This window comes from Palaemon carinicauda, chromosome 25 (assembly GCF_036898095.1).
Source record: "Palaemon carinicauda isolate YSFRI2023 chromosome 25, ASM3689809v2, whole genome shotgun sequence".
NCBI lineage: Eukaryota > Metazoa > Arthropoda > Malacostraca > Decapoda > Palaemonidae > Palaemon > Palaemon carinicauda.
The window spans coordinates 16,541,381-16,542,151 of NC_090749.1; positions in this window are offsets into that span (position 1 = coordinate 16,541,381).

Sequence of the window (771 nt, forward strand, 5' to 3'; positions counted from 1 at the left end):
ACGTGAGAAAAACCTGTTTTTTTTTTGACGCTCGGGGTCGCAAACGACCCACCGTACCTATCCAGGGTTAATGGTATAAGTAAGTTCTTTTTCAGTTTCCTTTGAAAGTAACTGAACAAGTTCATTTTGTATCATTGGGCTCATATACTTTGTTTTACCTTTAGGTTTACTGATTAATTCTGAAAGAACTGGATCATATTTAGAAAGCAACTCAGTGATGCAAATGAAATTTCCACGTTTCCTTTCATCCCCATCGTAATCACCTTCATCTTCTGCTTGTCTTCTTTCTTTGTGACCACGAAATGGCAAATTGCACATCGCTAATGTAAGAGTTACATCTAATAATCTGTCCAAAACCTGACGCCAGTATTTTTTCTCCTTTTGAAGATTACCTTCAAGTGCTTCACTCATTCCATGCAAGCGCCATTGTTCATACACTAGGCATGAATTATAGTGAATTTGGGATGATTCGTGCCTCTTCATAAATCATACCCTCACCCACAGTATGTGTTTCCAGTCACAATAGCCATCAATCCATGTATCTTGAAATCTACTCGCTCCTGGATTAGCAAACAACCAACATATCTCACAATAAGCCTTATCAAGAACAACTGAATAGCATAACCACAACCTCTTAATTTTCACACCTGATTTGGACACTGCATGATAATATTTTTCAGAGAAAGAGTGACCTTCTGCATCCTTTTTGAAAGGGCCATTAGGCTTGCAATGTCTATTTGTAATGATAAATAGTTTTGTTTGGTCCTTCAA